This window comes from Castor canadensis, chromosome 16 (assembly GCF_047511655.1).
Source record: "Castor canadensis chromosome 16, mCasCan1.hap1v2, whole genome shotgun sequence".
NCBI classification, from domain to species: Eukaryota; Metazoa; Chordata; class Mammalia; order Rodentia; family Castoridae; genus Castor; species Castor canadensis.
In genome coordinates this window covers 73501906-73524748 of record NC_133401.1, presented here as the reverse complement: position 1 = coordinate 73524748, position 22843 = coordinate 73501906, and positions in this window count along the sequence as shown.

Below are 22843 nucleotides of genomic sequence, written 5' to 3'. Positions count from 1 at the left end.
TTTTTGTTTCTTCTTGTAGTTTGTCCAGTTTGTGATTTACTCTGAGCCTGTGTTATTAGGCATACATGTATTTATATTTCACTAAAATTGATCTTTTGTTCTTACAAGTTATGTTTTTATCACTAAAAATGCTTCTCATCTTGAAATCTTTTTTTGTATTAGTTTGCTAGCTTTCTTTTGATGAGTATTTGAAAGATACCCTTTTAGCTCTTTTCACCCTTTCTGGTTCTTACATTTGAGATGTGTCCTTTGGAAATGTGCAGAGTTTTAGTCTTTATTTTTCAGTAGCTCCATGTCATTTTCTTATAGGATATTTAGTGCACTTGGAGTCAAAGAAATTGATGATATGTTTGGAGTTAAATCTATAATATTCCTGTATTTTCTATTCATCTTATATATTAGTCTGTTCTCCTGCTTTTTTTAGGTCTTCTTTTGAGCTAAATACTTTCATATCTCTCTTTTTCCTTTATTATCTTCTTGACTATACATTCTTGTGTTGCATTTAGATTTAATTCTAAATGTTACAAAAAGAATCATTGACTTATTCTATCTTCAATTTTACCTTACCATTTATCGTAAATAAAAGCTTAAAAGTTTTAACTCCATTTGCTGTTCTCCCTCATCTTTTTCCGTATATATGATTTATTCCCATGAAATGGGTTTTAGTAAATAGTCAACATTTGCTTGCATTTGGCCATGCGTCTGCCCTTTCCTGTATCTTCACTGTTTTTCTACATTTGTATTCTTGTGTCAGAGGTCATCCTCTACCTAAAGAATCAATCTCTTTGTATTTATTTGATGTCACCCCACAAGTGACAAATTACCTAACTTTTAAGGGGATATTGTCTAGCAAAAAAGCTATTTTTTGGGGCAGGGTCTCACCATGTAGCCCAGGCTGGCCTTCAACTGCCTCCTGGGTGCTGGGATTGTAGAGACACACCACCATGCTCAGCTTAGAACTGTTTTTTTTTTTTTTGTAGCCCTAGGTCATGTTAATTTTGTTCTCCAGTCCCAGTCCAGTGAGGTTTCAGGAACCCTTAATCGCTGCTTTCTGATCTGCCTCTGAGCACTTCTCTGAAATCTAGCAAAGATACAATAGAGGGGAAAGGGGCAAATAGGGATTTTTTTCCTATTTTTTCCCTTTTCTTCAGGGTTTATTGAATCCTGGCTGCCTTTACTACTTACTGATGAATGCGAATAGCTTTAAAAACTGATTTTCCCATCTAATTTTTATTGTTGTTTCAGTAGAAAGTTTATTATGAATCAGTCTTAGCTCGACCAAATTGTCTGTTAATAAAAAAAATTGACTGCAAGAAAGTCTCTCTTCATCCACAGGGCAACCTTTCAGATACTTTTTGCCCCTCCTAGAAAACCTGTCCATGTAACTAGAAAGTTTAGCACTGGTGTATACCTTGGTTCTTGTACCCGGAGAGAGAAGAATTCAGGCAAGATGTAAAAACGACAGCAAAGTTTATAAGGAAAGAAATGTGGTACGACAGGATAAAAGTGGGGAAAAAGAAGAAATGCTTCCTGGTCCCCATGCAGGAAATGGGAGTAAAGACTCAAAATGGTCTTCATCTCTAGTCTTATACTTCCCCAACTGGGAGACACCTGGTTATGTCTACCAACCTCTAATCATTAAGACAGTGGATCTGAGTGGCTAAGACGTATGTTAGAACAGTGAGATGACTTTTAGGACTCTCCTTTGCTAGACACGCCTTTCATTCTTTCTACTCTTTTACTCATCCAAGGAGCCACGCAGCTCATTAACATCTCAAAGAGCAAGGCAGATGCACAGAGCCCCTTAAGTCTCCCTCTTGTTATAACTTAACATCTAAAAGGAGGCAGGGAGTGGAGCTAGCTGCTCTGGCTGTGTCCCTTTCAATGTCTGAGTCTGGCTTATTTATTTATTTAGTGGTACTGGGGCTTGAACTCAGGCCTTCATACTTGCTAGCCAGGTGCTCTAACCATCCATTTTTTTGTACTGGATATTTTTGAATTAGAATCTCACTTATTTTGCCCTTGTTACATGCCAGTGTTGAGGGTCCTTGCCTTCACAGGCCAGGGAACTGGCTCGTGAGGCAGCTGAATGATAAGCCAAAGCCGGTGTATAAAGTAGGATTTATTAGAGAGAAAGGAGAGGCTACAGCTAGAGAAGTGTAGCAGAGCCCGTAAGCTGGTAGCTCGCTGCTCAGGTGAAGGCTGGGGCTTTTATGGACGTCCTAGCTCTGAGTTAGGTGGGTTTTTTCTATTGGCCATGTATTTGCATGTGGGCTGTCTTAGATGAGCTGGTCTGTTTGCCCCTTATTGGGGGGATGTCGACCTTGAGAGCATTTTGTTTATCAGCCCCCTGGCAGATTTGGGAGACCCTGTATCTCCTCCTCAGGGTGCAGGAATGCAGATTTATAACTCCTTCTCAGGGTGTAGGAATGCAGGCCTCTAACTCCTCAGGATGCAGGAATGATACTGCTCTCCATGGGGGGGCGATACTCACTCATCTGCCTCAGGTCTCCAGACCCAACACCCTGTCTGGCCTCAAACCTCAGTCCTCCTGATCTCTGCCTCCTGTATAGCTAGGATTGCAGACACGAACCATTGGTGCCCAGGAGGCCCTTTTAATATTTACTAAAATAGCATAATATAATTTCCTCATCTCCTCTTTTATCTATCATGCCTTCCCCATTGCTCATGGCTAACTGCTACCTACCATCCAGCTATTTTTTCTCTAGATTAAATGACTAAAGTTTCTTCTCCTCATGGGACGTGATCTCCAGACCCCTCACCATTCTAGTTTCCGAGTTTATTTTTTTAATTTCAGTGGAGAGAACAAAGATTATGGATGACTGGGTGTAGAGTCAAACAAGGTAAATTTAAAATCTACCTTTCTAATTGCTTGACCATGCATAAGTTGTCTTAGTTAAGCCTTTGATTTTTCACTTGTGAGGTGGAGTTTATAGTCTAGCTTGTAGAGTTATTTTGAATTAAAATAACTGGACTACAGTAGGCACTTAATAAAAGTTAGGTGCTGTTGCTGCTTTAATATATCTCTACTTGTTACTGAATGGGTGGTCAAAGGAGACCTGGTCCATGATCTTAGGTCCTTGCATCTCCTGAACAGAGAGATACAAATCGCAAGCAGTAGCAAAGCTTTATTAAAAGACAAGGAATGAATAGGCACTGGAAGAGAGGGACTGGTGGTGGCCCTGGCCAGGTGGCCCAGAAGCCCTGATCAAAGGGCAATTTATACATCTAGGAGCTCTTTGCAGGAGAGGCCAGGGTGATTGACAGGTTTGATTGACAAGGTCTTGTGATTATTTTGTTCCTGCACTCATGGTAATTCCCAAGTCTTTAATTGTATGCATGAAATGTGACCAATATTCATAAGTCCTTAAGTAGAGATCAAATTGTGGACAGATCCCCCTCTACTGGGCATGTATCATTTTTACAGTTTGAACTTGTCTTTTGGAGAACTTATATCTGTCAAGGGATTTACTAGTGAAAAGGAATTTAAAACTGAAGAGATGTTCCAGGGTGGGACTGGGTAGAGAAGTATAATTTCAGCATGGAGGGTGACTTTAGCTGAGGATGGTGGAGTCCCATGGTGAGTCCCTGTCATTTGCCTGCCTCAATAGAGCAGCTAGCTGGAACAAATTCTTAATGTCATTCTTACAGGTTTGCTGGGATTTTTTTTTTTTGTGTTTGCATCTGTTCTTTACACATACCTGACTTAGTTGTCCAGTTCCACTAAAAGCTATAGAAGGCATAAATCTGGAGTTTCGGCTTCCCTCCTGATCACCTCCCTCTTCTTGACTGAGCAAGTGGGAGGAAAGATGTTTCTGGAAGAATTTAATTTGACTGCAGAAATACCACTGAAAGCATATTCTCCCCCTCTCCCGAATGACCCTTTATCAGGCTTTCACTTTATTTGGCTTTCCTCTGTTTTACAGTGGAGAATTAATGACATCTTAAGCCAAGGTCGGCTGTGGCAGCTGTGTTTTCATTTGAAATACCTGTTTTCTTCCTCTTGTTTCAGACCCCTCCAAAGCCTGTTATCAGTGCCTGCACATTTTTGGTAACTGATTGTCATTGCGTTGTAAGGATTGCTTCTCCACCAGAGATGTCAGCCAGCTGAAACCTACCAGCAGACAACAAAGGACATTCCTGACTTGGGGAAAAATGAACAGGGGAAATTTACATGCATTTGACATTTCTATTCTTTTGTGTAGCGTTTTGTCTCTTTGAAAATTCCATGAAATTCTCCCTCAAACAGAGGAATTAATTCAATGCAGGGGAGAAAAGCAAGCCCACTTTGAAGACAGAGAGAAGGATGAAGAATGAGTTTCTTCTCTCCCTCTTAGGCCCTTTTTATGGTTATGGCAAAGGACAGAATTCTAAAATGAGCAAGGTCATAGTAACTAGAGAATAGTTCTATTAAAAACAATGTTTTTAAGGATTTGTTATAATACATACTTCCTAACAGCATCTTTTGTGCCAAAGAGTGCTAGCCAGGTGTTTTCTGCCTTATTGATCACATGTAAAAGGAATGCCTTGAAGAAATGTTGCTTTTATGGAGAGCTCTGTGCTGAACAATAGGGTTTATTGCACGCTGAGCTCCTGATCTCAAATGGTAGAATTTTATATCAAGACCGATAAGCCCAAGTGATTAAACCCAGAGGCAGCTCTAGTGCCCCATCTTAATCTTTATTTTACTTCCTTACAATGTAGAACTCAGCAGCGGGGGCCTGCTCTGAAGAGTAAGATGAACAGAATCTTATGTTCCAGTAAAGCGTCCACAGAAGTGGGAATCATTTCAGATTTCTGCACTGGTCACAATTCACCAGCTAGAGAGAGTGTGTGAGGCCAGTGCTGCCAGCCTGGGCCAATGGGACGTGAGACCCCACCTCTAAAAATAACCAGAGCAAAATGGACTGGAGGTGTGGCTCAGGTGGTAGAGTGCCTGATTGACAAGCATAAAACCCTGAGTTCAAACCCCAGTCCCACCAAAAAAAGAAAAAAGTTTCTGCAAAACAAAGTGAAAAGGCCTTCCTGTCAGACAAAATGGAGTCCTTTCCAAAATGGAGTCAGTTAGGCTATTTTGAGTTGGAGCCTAACACTACTGTCTTCCTTTATACCTGAAAACCTCAAGACCTGGATTTATGCTATTTATGTAATTAAAGCAGCTTATTTTAAAATTTTTTTCAGTAGTCAACACCCTCTTTTATAGAAATTTTCCTTGGGAGTCCAACATACAAAAGATACAATTTTAAGAGAGACACTGTGGCTGAGAAATGACGTCAAGAGAGTTCTGTCCTCTTGTTTTTCCTTCATCCTCAGCAGAACCCATGGATTCTGGGAAAAGACTCCACAAATCGCTTGCTTAAGGAAGCTGACAAAGCACTTGTGTTATCAGAAAGAGTTGCACTGACTAGAGGAGACCATTAGTGGGGAAGTAACGCCATCACTGGGACAAGCAGGCTGTTCCTACTGTCTCTGACTTCACAAAGGAAATTGTTATACAAAGAGAGTTGATAGTTTTTAATTTTTTTTTCATTTTCATGATCTTAGAGCCTTAGAACTCTGTAGTACTGGGATTTGAACTCAGGACCTTGTGCTTTCTAGGCAAGGGTTCTACCACTTGAGGCATGTTCCCAGCCTTTTCTGCTTCATTTTTCTAATGGGATCTTGCATTTATGTCTATGCTGGCCTGGATCATGATTGTCCTACTTATACTTCTTGGGTAGCTGGGATGACAGGCATGCAAAACCATGCCCAGCTTTTATTAGGTGAGATGGGGGTCTCATGAACTTTTTGGCTGTGCTGGCTTCTAACTGAGATCCTCTACCCACCTCCAATTCCTGGGTAGCTAGGAATGAATGAGTTAGGCATGATCCACCATTCTCAGCCTTCCTAAAAATTTTTATTATGATTTTTCCCTTCTATCTACACATATGAAACCATCACTAAAGGACATATCTGGCTACTTATCAGTTTCTGAATATTTTAATCTGGGCTCAATGCAGTATAAAAGGTAGATGAATGGCATGAAATCTGTTTACAAAGGGAAATGAATAACACTTTCCGATTTATGAAATCTATGGCAAAGGAGCTGGTTGAGTGGTTCAAGTAAGAGCACCTGCCTAGCAAGTGTTGAGGCCCTGAGTTCAAACCTCAGTTCTGTAAAACAACCAAAGAAACAAAACCCGAAATCTATGGCAAAGGATAGAAGCCTTCAGGAGCAACAAAGATCCCTGAACAACCTCAGAGTTAATTACACATGTCACCAGGATTGAAGGCTGATCATTAAATGTGGGCTTAAATTACTCAGAATATTTTGAGTTTGAAACTGGCTTAAGCAAAAGGAATTTGTTGGTTCATATAACTGAAAGTCTGTGAGTAGGGAAATCATCAAGGTAGACTTGTTATCTCATTTCTATCACTCTTGATTTTTGTTCACCAGTCCCAATTTTTCATTATTTAGATTGGATTCCTCAAGGCACCTGGTGCAGTGCAAGGCATGGAGAGTGCATTGCTGCTATGGTTTCAGGCTTAAATAAACCCAATTTAGCAACTCAAGAGATGAGAGAGTGTTGCTTTTCCTAGCATAAACTTATGAAATCCAAAGGAAGGTTCTTTTGGCTCGTTGAAGTCATGTTCCATTTGTGCAGCAATCAGGGGTCAGGGAGCCTGGGAATATTGTTTTTAGTCCTGTATCCCAATCAGAAGATTCTTGGCATTTTCCCCTCAAGATTCTGGTCAGGTGTTGGAGTGTAGCTTTCATGTGAGAAAGCTACATGTGACATACATGTTGTATGTCTATGTTACTCCTCTGAAATAATACCTTTGTCTTTATGGAACCCTCCACAGCATCCACTCAGGGGTTTTGTCAATAGCAACATAGCAGCTGCTTGGGATTGAGGTGCTGTACCAAGAAGAATGGCTGGGACAGTCTTACTGATACTGATAAGCTTCTCATTGACAAGACTTAGGAACTATTCTTTTGTCTTCATCAATATGAATTTATTCCTTCAGGAAATGCTTAACCAAGAAGATAAATCCTGCAATGTTATTTTTCATTGTAAAACCTATCAGCTCTCCACCAGCAATCATTAAACAAGTTTATGCCCTAAGACTGTTTGAACATGTCCCTTCAGAATTCTCACTATACTGTGTCCACCTGTCCTAAACTACTATATCGATTCTTGCCTGATCCTAAAAGGCTCCCCACTTTGAAAGATCAGATTAAAATTAAAGTCCAAATCTAATCTAATAAAATCTCAACTTTGTCCTTCCTCACTTTTAAGGACATGAAGACTCTTACCAAGGTAATGTTCTTCCTGCCCCAATGAGAAAACAAAACAAAATCTCAGCTTTGTCTTAGGTGTTGGGTGAAATCTAGGGGCAGGATCCTTTATTTGACAATGTCAACAGCGACTCCACTATAAATATAAATCCAGGTGAGTAACAGCTAGTGTAAAGCCCTTAACAACTTGGGTGACAGATGGTTCCTGTTCTCTGACTTCTCACAAACTAATGGCGGTACTTGCAGGACATCAGGAAGTAATTTTCTCAGGCTGTTTTGAGAAAAGTTATTTCCAACTAGGACATCTCAGGTGGTGTGTTTGAACTTTGCCCTGAAGTATGGCTAGTATGTCAAAAGGGGAATGGAGTGGGAGACCATTCTAGACTGGAGATACAGCATGAGCCAAGAGGGGTGAAGTGAAGAAGGTCCGTGAGTGTCCTGAAAACCCAAGTGGACATGTGGGTTGGTAAATGGTGAGAATTATGGCTGGCAAGTTGGATATGCATCAAAGCATTATATAGAAATGAGTCCCAGATTTTATTTCAGATATGTTGAGCACACATGGATGGTTTTGACCTCACTGTACTTCCTCAGTCTACCCATCCTCTTCATCCTTCTTTCCTGTTCCTCAGGTTATCTCTCTCTATCCCTGGCCTTCTCTCCTTTCTTCCTCCTCTTCTACTACCTATGACCTTTTCCCTTTAATCTCCATTATCTCTCTCACCTCTTTGGCCCACAACTGCCCTGTGTCATTTTGTATTTATCTCATTTACCCTCTTCCCTTCCCTCCCTTTGTTTCCTCTTGCTTTAATTCCTTTACTTTCTCTTTTTTTCTTATATATTCTTAAAGGGATTGCCAGAAGGAATACAATACTCATTCTTCTTCAATTCTGTTGGACAGTGTTTACCTTTTCCTTTGTTTTAGAAGCATAGCATTCTAACATTTGTAAGTGATGGTTATTTAATACTGAGGTGTCCGTCTGCCTGGATGCCTGTCTATCTGGGTAGCTTTGTGAGAGACTGATGATCAGACAGGAGCGTGATTCTCTTCCACAGAACAGGGAGGGATGCTACAGGCTGTGCATCTTAATGTCTAAGTAAATAAGCAGAATATCTTATTTTTTTAATCAAGATTAAAACTTTAAGCCGACTGAGCATGTGTCAAAACAGAAGGGAAAATATCAGTTAATGTCTAAGAGAAAAGTGCCTTTGGTAAAGTATAATTTCTTTTGACATAGAGAAGAGGCATATTGCTATTCTTCGTTTTAATGTGTCTTTAATGGATTTATTTCTGAATACAAAAGGAATAAGTGCACATTTAAAAAGTTTAGGAAAGTATTTAATAGTACAGAGGAATAGAGGAGAAAAACACTTAGATGTGAGGTTCTTTCCAGGCCCCCCCCCATTTTTATTATGAACGCTTTTACATGATTCAAAAAAAAAAGTGGTCCTGCTTTAATTTTGCTACAACAAAATTAAACAGGGAAACCTAAGTATGAAGACACTGTTGGAAACACTGGGTTTTTGTTTGGTTGGCTTTATTTTATTTTATTGGTTTTTTTGGTGGGACTGGATTTGAACTTAGGGCCTTGCACTTGCTAGGCAGACCCTCTGCCATGCCCTCAGCCCTGGGTACATTGTTTCCACAAACAGACTTTTATGAAACATCCCAGATTTTTCTCTAAAGTTCAGAGACTATGTAACATACACCCACCAATAAGTAACAAACTGATTGCTTTAGATATTTTAAAAAGCCCGTGCAAATACCAAGCCCATTTTTTACCTCTCCTCCAAATTAACCGTAATCCTACCCACATCTTATTTATTTATTTTTATTATTGTTATACTGGGGTTGCATTGCGACGTTTGCAAAAGTTATGACAATATACCATAGTTGAGTTCACCGCCTCCATCCTCCTCCTCCCGTTTCTCAATAGTTTCAACAGGTCTCATTTCTCCATTTTCATACATGAGTGCATAGTATTTCTACTATATTCCCCCTCCCACACCCTTTCCTTATACCCTCTCCTCTCCTACTGCTGCCAACCCCAGATAGGACCTGTTCTATTCTTCTTTCTCTGTTTTTTTTTTTGGGAAAAAAAGAGACATTTTTGTTTATTTAAGATAGCTATACAAGGAGTTCCATTGTGGCATTTCCATGTATATATGTATTATAACCCAAATTGGTTCATCCCCTCTATTTTTCTCATTTCTACCTTAGTTCCCTTCTTATGGTGATTTCAATAGGTTTAAAAGTTCTGTATTCATTCTTGTATAGGAAGCACTACCCTGTTTTTATACTTCCTTTGTTTCTTTTAAAAATATGTAGGAATTTATAAATGATACCTAATATTTTTTCTGTATTAAAATTTTTATTTAGTATTGTGTTATAGTGACAAAGGTAATTGTCTTTTCATATTCTGAAGAGTCAATACTTGAGTCTATTAAAGATACTGACAATAAATTAACTGGAGAAAAGACACAAAAATTCACTATATACATACACCCAGGAGCCTTGTAAACTTAGGCGACTCAAAGAAGGGCCAGGTGGTTGAAGCTTAAATAGTATTTTGAGCATCAGAAAGAAGGTCTTGGGGCTGGGCATGGTGGTGCACATCTGTAATCCCAGAATTTGACAGGCTGAGACAGGAGGATTGAGAGTTCAAGGCCAGCCTGGGCAATATAGAGAGACCCTGTGAAAGGAAGGAGAGAAGGAAGGAAGAAAAAATGGAAAGAAAGAAAGAAGGGGGGGTCTTGGGGATTCTGGTGAGATAGTTACACTGGCTATAAGGTGATGAGGGAAATAAACACATGATGGGTGAAATCTCTCTTATTGTATGGATGAAATCTCTAGCTTCAACCCTCTGTAGGGTAAGTGGTATGGACCTTGAGTCTCATTCCTGTGAGTCAATCTCCTCTGTTTATGAGATCAGGAGAGGGTTCATGACACTCAGATGCCTTTGGGAAGAACTTCCCATAGTCAGATAAAGGAACTTGAGAGAAAGATCATCCCCATGCTTCAAAAGGGAAATGGAGGCAAGAGACAGGAGGGGCAGGACAAGGGAGGGGCAGGACAAGGGAGGGGCAGGACAAGGTCACAGAGACCTGAAACATCCAAGTGCCACCCTTTGGAATGTTGTTTTCTGAGCCAGACAGTATAATGCCATTCCTTTTTTTTTTTTTTTAATTCAACATTGTTTTTTTTTCAGATTGCTCTAGTTTGAGTTAGTTAGCTGATTGTCTATTATTTTAATTCCTGTATGTCTTTGAAACTGGAGTTCTGAACTCCAGGCCCAAACTCCTGGGCTTCCACACGTCAGGTTTGGCCATTCACCCCTAGGTGCGAAATAACGAGACATGGGGATGGACAGAGAAAGGAGAATTATATGGCTGGAGGCATGACATGGAAGAGCCATAGTAAGCACTCAGCCCATCTTCAGCCTTCTTCAGGGTACAGACAAGAGTTTTAGCTTGAAATAGACAAAGAATTAGGGACAGGGGACAAAAGTTATGTGTCGTTAAACAGTTCCAGTCACAACTGTGTTCTGGTTGACCATTATCTCAGTGCTTGCTCTTTGAGGGTTCTGGGGAAGTTGTTGAGGGGAACCGTTTGGTTCCTAACACATAGTTACTCCTGCTCCACTGTACAGCCTCATGGTCATAGGGAATTGCTCTCATTTGGGGAGTGTGGTCTGTCCTGCATGGCTCCACTAGTCCTTAGGGCTAGTTTCAGTCCCTTGTCATAAAGATGTTATCTATCATTCTTGTCCTTCCTCGATTCCAAGGTGGCTGCAGGAGAGAATGGCTCAGAGCAAAGGACAATAGGTACAAAATGGAGACAGACTTTTCTCCCGTGTTTAGTTAATTTGTGGGCCTACTAAGAAGTCAGTACTTTTCACAAAAGCAGTTTAAGGTCCTCTTACATCTGCATTGCATAAGAGTCTTTAGTTACCCATTATCCTTTTGATGGGCAGTTTTGTTCATCAGGTGATGTCCTTATCATCAGGTCACCTGTTCCACCCAGTGAGGTGATGCTGTTTATTGTACATTGAATTCCTGTTTCTCTTCTTACCTCTGTGTGGAGCACCTTGTCATGTGTTTATTGATTGTTACCATTTTCTCCTCAGTGAATTAACTCTGGCTACTCTCCTTTTCCTGTCTGTTGGGTTGCATGACTTTTACTTGTTCATTTATTGGAATTGTTCATGTATTCATGAGACTGGTCCTTTGTTGAGTAAATATTTTTTAACATTTCTTATTCAGCCAGTGGGTTATCATTTTACTTTATTTATAGTGGTGGTGGTTGTATACAAGTTTTAATTTTAAAACTAATTAAATTTGCTTTTCTACTTAATATGATCTAAGAAATCCTTTTTGTTGTGTCTTTTTTTTGCATACTGGGGTTTGAACTCAGGGGCTACACCTTGAGCCACTCCACCAGTCATTTTTTGTGAAGGGTTTTTTCGAGATAGGTCTCAGGAACTGTTTGCCCAGGCTGGCTTCAAACCACGATCCTCCTGATCTCTGCTTCCTGAGTAGCGAGGATTACAGGTGTGAGCCACTGGTGCCCAATTTGTCACATCTTAAAAGATCATATTCCTATGCCAACTGTGGAGGTGCACATTTGTAATCCCAGCACTCAGGAAGCTGAGGCAGGAGGATCATGAGTTCTAGGCCACCCTCGGCTACATAGTGACACCCTGTCTCAAAAAAAAAAAATCATTCTGAGAATTTCTGTTAAATGTTTTAAAGCTTATACCTATTTAGATATTCATCTACCTAGAATTTATTTCAGTGACTGTTCTGAGGTAGGAAGCTAAATTGATTTTATTTTTCCACATAGGAAACATTTCCAATTCCTTCTTTCCTTCCTTCCTTCCTTTCTTCCTTCCTCCCTCCCTCCTTCCCACCTCCCTCCTCCATCTTCTCTTCTCTCTCCTCCCTTCCTCCCCTCCTTCCCTCCTTCCCAGGATTGGAGTTTGAATCATGGCCTCACACTTGCTAGGCAGATGCTCTACCACTTGAGTCACTCTATCAGCCCTGTTTCTGTGTTGGATATTTTTGAGATAGGTTCTCACAAATTATTTGCCTAGGCTGGCTTCGAACCTCCATCCTCCTGAGTAGCTAGGATTACAGGTGTGAGCCACTGACACCAAGCTTTCTGTTATTTTTGGTTAGTGTGGCATGTCACATTTATTTTGAAATGTTAAATCATTTATGTACACCTGAACTAAACTGCATCAGTAGAATCAACTTATAATTTTTTATTGTGGTAAAATTCATCTAGCATAAAATTGACCATTCAGCCATTTTAAAATGTAGTATCAGGGACATTCACGCATTCACACTCTGTGGAACCACCAGTGTAGCCTAGTTCCAGAATGTTTTCATCACCACAGAAAGAAGCTCTGTACCCATCACCCATCACTCCCCAGGCTCCTCCTCCACAGCCCCTGCCCTGCTTTCTCCATGGAGCTTGCTCTCTGGGCATTTCACATAAACTGAGTCATGGGGCACATTTCTCTTTGTGTCTGGGCACTGCCCACTTAGCATACTGTGTTAGTGTCTAGCAGTACCTCATTGCTTTTTGAGGGTGCCTATTGTGAATAATGCTATTGACATTCATGTGATTTTTTTAATTTAGAGATTACTGTTTATTAGTTTCTATAATCAAAACCATGTAGATAAGACCTTACATATTTAATGCAATGGGCTACCCCTGTAACTTTCCTAGACCAATATGGCTATTAATTTTTGTACAATGCCAAATCAACATGGTGAATGGGATACATTTTTCCAAAGTTGACAGCATAGCTCAAGTTTCCAAAACTTCAGTTTATATCTATCTATTATCTATCTAGCAGCAACAGCTTTTCCAGGTTCTGCAGTCATCTGAACAAAACTGTAGCAACATCCTGTATACTCCATTAAAAACACAAAACCAGGAGTGGCTCAGGTGTTAGAGTACAGGCTTAGCAAGTGTGAAGCCCTAAGTTCAAATTCCAGTACCACAAAAAAGAAATAATAATAAAAAAAACACAAAGAAAAGTAAAAAACAAACCCCAGAAAATAGCAAAATTCTGTTACCGTTGTGGTACCTGGGATCATTTTTAAAATTAGGTTCTCAATCATCATCTGGAAAGAACACATTCTAGGGCATCATTAAAAACAGCTCTGATCAAGCACGGTCACTACTGTGTATCAGAGAGCAGGTACGAGACACTTCACATTCACAGAGGTGTGGTACACACCATCCTCCATCTATAACACTAGACGGCATGATTACAAAGGCATTATTTGAGACTTTCTTTTTATCTGTGATTTCTTCTGTTCTATTTTAATGTTTTTATGAATAAATGAATTTTTATTAATCCTGTTTGGGGCATGTTCAAATTGAATCATTGTATAGTATTTTTTTTTTTAAATTTCAGAAAATCTTTAGCTGGGTGCTGGTGGCTTACACTTACAATTCTAGCTACTTGGGAGGCTGATCTCAGGAGGATCTCAGTTCGAGACTAGTCTGGGTAAATAGTTCATGAGAGCCCCATCTCGAAAATATCCATAGAGAAAAAATGGACTTGAGGTGTGGCTCAAGTGGTAGAGTGCCTGCTTTGCAAGTGGGAAGCCCTGAGTTCAAACCCCAGTCCCACAAAAAAGAAAAGAAAAGAAAAACAGAAAACCTTCAATCTGTTTGAATATTTTTTTGCCAACATTTCCTCTCTCTTCTTCTGGAACTCCAATCAGACATTTGCTAGTTGTCATCTAAATACTTCCTTATTTTCATGCCATGCTCAATTGAATTCTTTACTATTATTCCCAATTCACTGTTTTCTTTTTGTCTGTGCCCATTACACAGTTTGTCTTTTTCTTGACTGTTTATTTTAGCAGCTGTATTCTTTCTTTTTTTTTTTTATGGTACTGGGGTTTGAACTCAGGGCCTCAGTCTTGCAAGGCAGGAACTCTATTACTTGACCCACTCCACCAGCCCTGTTTTGTGTTGAATAGTTTTTGAGATAGGGTATCAAGAACTGTTTGCCTGGGCTGGCTTCGAACTGTGATCCTTCTGATCATTGCCTCCAGAAGTAGCTAGGATATAGGCGTGAGCCACTGGCTCTCAGTTGTATTTTTTATTTCTAAAATTTTATCTGATACTTTCATGTATCTTATGTTATATGTATGTAATACAATACACATATATGCATATGTGTATAGAACAGGCAGGGAGGAACTTTTTGTTTCATATGGCTTCCATTTTAAGCATATTTATCTTGTGAGGATCCTTATTTTGAAGATTTTTTTTCAGATTCTTCTACAGGATTAATTCATCTGCTGCATTTTTTAAGTTGTTGACTTATTGCCTGGTTATCTTAGTATTGGGTTTTCTCATATATTTTAGATTTTTTCCCTGTCAGCCTGAGATGATTTTTTCTTATAGTTTTCTCTGACTCACATGAATTTTTAGCTATTATTTTCTAGGATCCTCAAGAGTTTTTAGTTCAGAACTAGGTTTTGCATTATTTGCTAAGGCTTTACCCTGAGAGCAACATCCGGGAGATTTTGCAGACTTCTGGTGGTGCTCAGGAGGCTGTGTGTAATCTTCTTCATGTTGTAGACAGGGAACTTCTCATCACCCCTGGTGTGGGCAGCTCAGCTGCAGGCTACCCTCTCTTCCTCTGCCTGTCTCTTCAGTTGCCAGCTGGGAGCCTTTGCCCTTAGGCAATCTCTGCTCCTGGGCCCTGAACCCCAAAGCTTTTGCCTTGCTGACTTTCCATCACTTTCATTACACTATGCTAATCTAATCTTACAGCCCATCTATTTTCATATTTTTCTCTCTTTTCGTACTTAATTTTGATGTGTGTTTAAGTCAGAGAGTAAGTCTCAAGGTACAATTCCATTTTATCACCTTGACTGGATTTTGAAGCATGAACATTTTCTTGGAGGAGTCTGCCTTCTAAGGTCCAGTTTCTTCTGAAACTCATGGTATGCCATGTCCTGACTTTAGACATTTTGGCCTCTGTTGTGGTGTGGGGTGAATTGTGTGATACTAGTGACTTCTGACTTCCATCTTCTTTGGATTTTACACGATCTCTCTACTATTTCTTCTTGCCTCCGAAGGCACTCCCTGCATCCTTTCTTTCTCTCATTATGTCCTTGATGGTCAATTTCAGAAGCCATCCTTGGTACCTAAACATATTCTTCTTTCTTCAAGGACAGATTAATACTCGTACTGTCTCAGCAGGTGAAAGGCAATAATTGTATTCCATGTGTCTAACTCACAGAAGAGAATGAAGATAAGCAAGCAGCTGAATGTTCAGTCTTCCTAAGTAAAGAAACTGATGACCTCTGCTTTCCTAAGAACTTCTGTGTCCTCTGCTGGAAATCTCCTCTAAAAGCTCATCTGCCTGATTTCTTCTCAGCACATCTCAGCTCCTTAGAGAAGGCCTTAGTTCTGTTATCGCACTTTGAATTCTCTGGCTAGTTTCTTGTTTGTATATTTTTGCGTTTCTGCTTTCCGTTAGATTGCAAACAGCCCAGCAGTCAGGCCTACTTGTTTATTACAATCTCCAATTACATAAGAACACATTCATTAAATGGTTGGCCAATGAATGAATAGACCAGTTCTCTCCATGACTGAGCACCAGTCACTCTGATGATAAATGTTTTCACAGTCATATTAAAGTCACCAGATGTGAGGGGTTGTGAAGATCTTGCATGTGACACCTTCATTTTACAGAGAAGGAACTGAGGCTCCAGGTTTGTCACAGTCATATAGCTAGCTAATGACAGGAATGGAGACAAGACTAACTTTGTCTTATCCATGCCATATGAATAGCTTTTGAAGGAGCCCTAGACACTTGGAGGCCCTGCCACATGGAGCTCAGTAAACATAGATTTGCCAGACAAATTCCAGATCAGCCTTGGACAGTCACTGAGCCTCTCTAGGGTTCAATTTCCCTGCTTGCAGGGCAACATAGGTGTCATGGTTATATTATGGATTAATAGCAATTAAATGAGATAATTTACAAGGTTATTTGGCAATGCATGTGAAAACTTAGTTTGACAGAGTAGAAGAGAAGCATAAAGAAATGTCATTTCCTTTACTCCAAAGACAAGTTAAACAGAGAAAGGTTGATGTCCAAGAGCTGAGAAAGATGCTACAAGAGCACCAAGACCTGAAGAAAGAGTTAAAATAGACGAGGAAAAAAGTAGGAGGAAAGTCTGGTGCTAGGAGCTTATCATCGTGACTGAAGGAGTTGGGATGGCTACCTTCTGTTTCTCTATTGAAGTATTTTATCACTATCTGAATCATGATAGACCTTTCAGAAGGAATGAAGTCAACCATGCAAATTATAAAACATGTTAGAGATCTGTTTGTGGTGCCATAAAATTGTCAAATTTCTATCAAAATGGAAAATGAAAACCAAGGAAGTCTGGACAGTTTCATTTAATGGATCTATTATTTGTGGATAATATTTTATGCTTTTCTGAGTTATGTGGATGTTATGGGGACAGAGTGGGTGTCTGATTTAGGTGAGGTTCAGTAAAGAAATTGGGCAAATAAATGGATGCTTAAAAGCCACCAACAAAGTATGCTGCAGATTGGATTCAGTACTAGATTGTGTGAAAAGGAAGAGAGGCCCCTGGAAAACTTTCTGATTTGACTATTGGTAGGTCACTGGTGACTTTTTTAATAGTATCATTTTAGAGGTAGGAGCAAAAATTAGATTGGAGGATTTATTTATTGGCAGCACTGGGATTTGAACTCAGGTTTTCATGCTTGCAAAGCAGGTCCTCTATCTCTTGAGCTATGCCTCCAGTCCCTGGAAGACATTTTGAACCTTCTGATATGAAGAGTAGATAGAAGAACTGAGTAGGTATGGTTGAACTGTCAGGAACTCGATTGCTAGATCAAATCTGGGAGCAGTCTTTATGAGTAACCTTGGCCTTAGATATCATTTTCTGTGATGCAGATATGGCTTGAGTGCATTCCCCAAGGATTCATGTGTGGGATCTTCATCCCCAGTGTGGCTGGCATGTGGAGAATTCTTTAGACTGCTAGTGTTTTAGATTTCAGATGTGTTTGAATTTTGAAATATTTGCGTATATATCTTAGATATATAAACACAGAATTCTTATATACACTTTGATATTAGGAAATGAAGCCTTTGGGCAGTGATCGGATCTTAGGGTCAGAGCCCTGATGAGCAGGATTAGTGCTTTTCATTAAAGGGACCCCAGGGAGATCTTTTGCCTCTTTCTTCCCATGTGAGGATACAATGAGAAGTTGGTAGTCTGAAATCTGGAAAAGGCTCTCATCAGAAACCAACCATGCCAGCTCCCTCCCCCAAAGCCTAAAGGTAATGGAAATTTCGTATAATAGTTTCACTAATTTTGTGCATGGTATGGAATTTTCCACCTGTACTATCATATCAGCACTCAGAAAGTTTCAGATTTTGGAGCATCTCAGATTTAAGATTTTCAGATTGGGGTGGTCAGTCAATATTAGTTTTTAATTACTGCAGAGGAGGCCCCTGCAGTAATTGTCTATAGAACAGCAGAAGGGGTTAATTATTTTTTGTTGGGGGGGGCATGGTGGATTGTCTATTGGGTTATCCTTTATAGAGGTGAATGGAGTAGGATGGAGGAGGAATGACAAACTGAAGTTTCCTGGGAGTTAAGGGAAGTTGGTTATGATGTCTAAGAATCATGAAAGGGATGGATTCAAAATGTACCAAATTGTATGAAATGATTTGAAATTAGAAAAATATAAGTTCTGACGTGACAAGACAAACCTGAAATGTTTTCCAAGGTTTTATGGGAGTTGTGGATCATTGAGGAATGAGAATGAATGAAGGGTAACTGTGATCAGAAGGAATCTGTAAGACCGGACTACATCAGTTATTATTTTCTAATTGATAGCTACCCATTTCAAGTTGTGGTTTAAATTTCCTTTGGTTCCTTTTCATGTCTATTAAAGGGGAAGGGTTGGGCCCTTCTTCACCTTGTCCTTGCTTGAAGTCTAGTAGGGGAGCCAAGTTCCTACAACCTTGATACCTAAATAGAGCTTAGATGTGTGGCTTTATTCTTTGATGTCATATCTGTAGTAGAGATTTGTGACCATCACAGAACTGGAAGAACATCTTCAAAGGTCTCTTCTGTGCAATGGAAGAAGAAGCAACCTTAAATCCCCAGGAATTCTCTGCACTCAGAAGTCATTGCAAATTTGATGCACTGGTAGACTTGAATAAATGGACTGAAAGTTGAAAATTAAGTGATTTTTAAGTTCAGCTTAAAAATAATCATTGTTCATCCAGGTTATGAAATTAATGGCTATACTTAAGAATATTTAGGAAAATAGAAATAGCCACTTTCATATTACTTTAACACTTTAAAATTAGCAATGATCCTTTTTCATATTTAAAAACACATCCTTTTCTACTTGTAAGGTACTGAAATTATGTCTTCCAAAATTCCAGTGCTGAAATCCTAACCCCCAATATGATGATATTAGAAGAGGAGTTTTTGGGCAGTGAGCAGACTCTGAGGCAGAGCCTTGATCAACTGGAAATCTTTCGCCTGTTTCTTCCCATGTGAGGATACGTGAGAAGTAACCTGCATCCTGGGAGAGGTTCTCACCAGAAACCAATCATGCCAGCCCTTACCCCACCATGTTAAATATCCAGCCTCTAGAATTGTGAGAAATAGGTTTCTTTTGCTTATGAACTATACATCCTATGACACTTTATTGCGGCAACCCAAACTAAGCTGTAACTGCAATTAGCTGCTATGTAATTCTAGGTCCTTTAAACTTATTTTAAACATGTGACATTGTTTCATGGTTTCTGAACTTATTTTCATACTTGTACTATTTCAATAATTTGGATTTGCTAGGCTTTATTTATTTATTGCTTGTATGTTGAGGTAAAAAGACAAATTCCTGATGTTTGTTTTTATAAGAGTGTGATAAATAATTTGGGCACCATAAATTTTGCTTCTAATTCTGTTTCATAGAAAAAGAGCAGATAATAGTCTTTTTTGGAAAAGCTTTATTTTACAAATATTATAAACACAAGAATGATAAGAAATATCTATAATACCATCATCCAAATAAACCAACTTGCTTCATCTTTGAGTTTCTGTAGAAATCTGAATTCAGGTGCATACATCATTTTTATACATTGAACATTTTGCTGTATTGAAATAAGATCCTACAAATCTTTTTAAAGGCAGCATGTTATTCCACAAACTTGAAATAACTGAGATCTAATTAAGCTCCCCTTTTATGTGGCTAGGTATCATTGCTTAATTTTCCCCATCTTTAAATTCTACTGCAATGTATATTTCTGTTTGTAACACTACCTTTTCCTATTTAAATACTGTTGCCTGGATGAACTTTGACAATGAGTTTATTGGGCCAGAGGGTATGAATATTTTTGGTAACTGAACAATTACTTTCTGAAAGAATACACCAGTGTCCACCCTTCAATGTCTCCTTTTCGACAGGAAAAGTAGACAGACTGATATAATGCAAGGAGTTATATGTGAAGTTATAACTGTCCCATTTACTAGTAAAATTAGCCTAGACAAGTTTTTAAAATTTCTTTGAGCAATATTCCTATGAATTGAAGATAATAATATCTACCTTACAGGGTTCTTTTCAGGATTAAACATAAAGTATAAAAGAGCCTTACTACATTATCCTTAGTGGAACAGTCACTATGTAGTGACCACTATTTAAACCCATCTGATAGACTTTTTAAAAATTGACAGATTAAAAAAAACTTATTGGTTTGCTCTTAATTTTTTTTGCAAGGGTATGACCATGTTTAACTGCATTTATGCAATAAATTTAGTGTGTTTTATTTAGTAGCTTCTATGCAGCACCTTTTAATATTTATAAAATCAGATTGCATCTTAGGGTGGATATTTAGTGTGGTTGCATATCTTTGTTTTCTTTGAAAAGTGTTTATTAATTTTATTACCTCTTCCAGAAAGAACATGTTTTGCTTCTGTGAATTATGTGCTTATCATCTCCTTTGTTTATTTATTGATATCTTGATGGTTTTCTTATTAATCTGTGTGAGCTCCTCCAAGCTCATAATTTTTAACTATTTCTTTTACTTTATTTAATTTCTTATAAAAGTTCTGTGCATGGCAGTGGGACAAGGGAAGAAAGAAGTTAAGAATTGCATATGCTCGAATGGGCTAGTATTTCCTCTTTGTGGTTCTCTGTACCATTTTTCCATAGATTGTAGGTATACTGCTAATGTCTTTCCTTTTATTTTATTTTTTGCAAAGCTTTTCCATACTGTGTTAAAATAAGCCAGTGTAGATCCTCATCTACCTCACTAGACTCTGAAATATTCTTGAGCAAGGATAGTATGTTATTTGCAAAGGAATAAGTAAGTGTTCAATAGATGCCCAGTAAACAGATGTATTTTATTGGTCAACTGGAGTTACAGTGTGACTCTGAGGGTCCCTCAACTTCACACACACACACACACACACACACACACACAGAAAAGCTGATCAGTTTTTCCAATATCAATAAAGCAATCATTACCTTTTCTGTTGGTTTGTAATGATATTATGGCCATCTGCTTCCCGGTCACCATGTTCTTTTCCAGCCTTGCTGATTTCATATCTGTGGCTGTTTGTTTCATTGTCATACTACTCACATGCAATCTAAAGGAGTGTAGACAACACCTTCTTGTTCTTGCTTTCTAGTTTGGAGTGTAAAATTAAGTGATAGATTGAACTGATAAATTGGTCTAAGATGAAGTCTTGGATTCGCTTCTTTTTCTGGGTTTTCTGTTCAGTTCCATCATTTCTATTCAGGTGCTTCGTGCTCTGGAAGGCTCAAGTGATGAAACAATGAGAAGCTGTTCCTTTGTTGTTGGGCCCTTCTTCCATGGGGGAGCAGAAACGTTAAAAGACTACTTCAATACCGTGCAAGCCATGGTGGAGGTATGGCCAGGGTACCCTGAGAAAGGCTGCCTGATAACAGCAGGAGCACAAACCAGAGAAGCCTGGAAGGAGTAGGGATGATGAGCAGGGTCAATCCAGGCCAAGAAAGAGGATGTTTTCCAGGTAGAAAAATGATACCAAATGCTTTGCTCTTCATCTCTGTTTCTGAAACACTGTCTTCACTGTGGCTGTTAGTGATTTTAAGCCAGTCTATAAGGTTTTTGTCATATGAAAACCTTTTGTAAAAAAAAAAATATATATTGCTTATCTTTTTTTTCTGTTATTTAGTCTGGAATCTTTTTAGATTTTTACTTTCCAGAAAAATGTCTGTTGGAATTGGCCTTTTGTGAAATGCATGAATTATCTTGAGGAATAAAAACAAATCCTTATCAATTTTGGTCTGCACAGCTAAGAGTTCTCTTTGTTTTATATGCCCTCTCTCAAAATTCTACATTTTTCCTAGCATAGGTTACAGCATATTTCTTATATATTTTCACCTAAATTTATTAATGCATATATGCATTTATATATAATACTTAACATATGTAATATTAATTTATAGCAGAAAGTGTGTCTTTGGTAGAATTTCCTAAACAAAAATCACTTTAAGTTTGATTAAAGAAATGAGCACTAACTTTTACTTTTCTTAATTTTGGTGAAGTTATAAGTTGTACATTTCATTGAGTTTTTCTAGTTTTCATATAAGGATTTACCATGTTGCTATATGTACTTTTAAATGATTATTTTTATGCTCAAATGATTTGCCAGCCATATTGGGGTTTCAGTTTTGTCAGATGTAAAATTTAGAATTATCTTATTTTTTTGCTGATTTTTGTTCTTTTGCTGCTTGTTCTGGAGTCTTAATATGAATACCTTATTTATTCATTTCTTTATTGATAAATTAAATGCTTTTATTATGTTGGAAAACTGGGTTAGCCAGATTGTATAATTTGTAGTACTTTTAATTATCATCCTTTAAAACATGCTGGTTCTTTTCTCAAATTACTAATTAGTTAGGGGAATGATGTTTCTTCTTACATTCCAGGGATTTTTGGGTTGATATAAAATTTATCAACTATTTTTATTTTCAGAGAACATAGTCTGAAGAGTTTTTTTAATTTTTCATTTAATTTGTTTTATGTAATCACAAAAGGTTTTTTTCTTGTTATAGAGGGGTGTATGTGTGTGTGTGAGTGAGAGAGAGAGAGAGAGAGAGAGAGAGAGAGAGAGAGAGCGCACCCAGAGAATTTTTTATGCTTTGCCATTTTGGAATAAGATACACAGTGGTAAAAAAATTTTCTCCTATAAATTTCTTTTTCTTTTTCATAGTTTGGGATTTTTTGATCTTTGTGTCTTGCCTGATCATAGGTGGCTTGGCTGTGTACAACCAGTGAGACAAGACATACTATTTATTATAATTATATAATTAAACTAAATCTCTCCCAATATTTTTTACCATAAATCTACTTTTAAATAATGATTTTTTAAATTCTAAGTCTAGATTACTTTTTGCTCACTATGTTATTAAATATAACTCTTGAGTTCTTAATAGAATAACATTGTGATACTTTAGTG